The 1,085-nt window shown below is 37.8% G+C and overlaps 1 pseudogene; it reads right to left on the bottom strand.

Annotated features, from left to right (window-relative positions):
• Window positions 1-228: 228 nt before the first annotated feature.
• Window positions 229-327, bottom strand: LOC145522082 (U6 spliceosomal RNA; annotated as a pseudogene).
• Between the last annotated feature and the right edge of the window lie 758 nt (window positions 328-1,085).

Below are 1,085 nucleotides of genomic sequence, written 5' to 3'. Positions count from 1 at the left end.
TGTAAGAAAAAATTTTCTGTTGTTTACAACTTAACCATTCTGTGGCATTTTGTTATAGCAGCTGGAACAGAAGGTAGATAATAGATAGGGAAGCAGGTAGGCAGGTAGGTAGGTAGAAAGATAGAGCCAGGAGAAGAGAGAGAGAAAGAAAAGTTATCCATTCTGAAATCCGGTGATTTCTACCTTTCCATCTATTCTCATGAGGTGTTTTGGGTTTTTTTTCTTCTTTTAAATATGGAACGCTTCACAGATTTGTGTGTCATCCTTGTGCAAGGGCCATGCTAATCTTTTATCATCCCAATTTTAGTATATGTGCTGCCAAAGCGGGGCATGTTTTTAATTATCCAAAGAGTTTCCAGTGTCAGTCACTTAATGTCCTTGAAGTTGAAGGATAAGCCTTAGTTAAAACATGTTTTTCCGGGAAAAAGATTTCCTGGTATATCTGAAGCTTCTGGTTTGAAATCTCTTTTGCCATCCTTCTACTTATTCTTGAAAGATTTCTTCTTACCAAGAAAAGAGTATAAGTTCGGTTTTCCATAACTAATACCTTTCTCTGCCTCGTTATGGTCTAGTTTTTCAAGCTTATATGTGACCTTAAAAATCAGTTCCCTTAAACTGTATCTATAAAGAATGCCAGTGGGCAAGTTATGTAAATTGGATACATAGGTATACCACCATTTGACTGATGAATCAGGGTCCAAATATATCTCTGAATTGCTGAAGGAGCTCTGCTTCTTTCTGCTGCAAATGTTGCACTTTTAATTTTGATAGTGGATTCATTTGTTCACTCAACAGATGTTTATTAGTGTATACCATGTACCTGGCAGCACCAGAGGCACTGGGGGATATAGTAGTGAACTAAAAGAGAAAAGTCCCCGCCCTTCTGGAGTTTACATTCTAGTGGATGAAGGCATGGACTCAAACCAAATTTACTAATTCAAATTCCAGTTCCACCGCTATAGTGTGGAACCCATAGTGTGACCTTTTAGTGTGACCTTTTAGTGTGACCTACTGTCTCTAAAACAAGGACAGTGATAATGGTTTTGACTAGGGAGAACAGCATTTGAAGCAGCTATTTAAAGATA

This window comes from Giraffa tippelskirchi, chromosome 9 (genome assembly GCF_054371585.1).
Source record: "Giraffa tippelskirchi isolate mGirTip1 chromosome 9, T2T-mGirTip1v1.2.pri, whole genome shotgun sequence".
NCBI lineage: Eukaryota > Metazoa > Chordata > Mammalia > Artiodactyla > Giraffidae > Giraffa > Giraffa tippelskirchi.
This window is presented reverse-complemented; position numbering and strand designations above follow the sequence as displayed.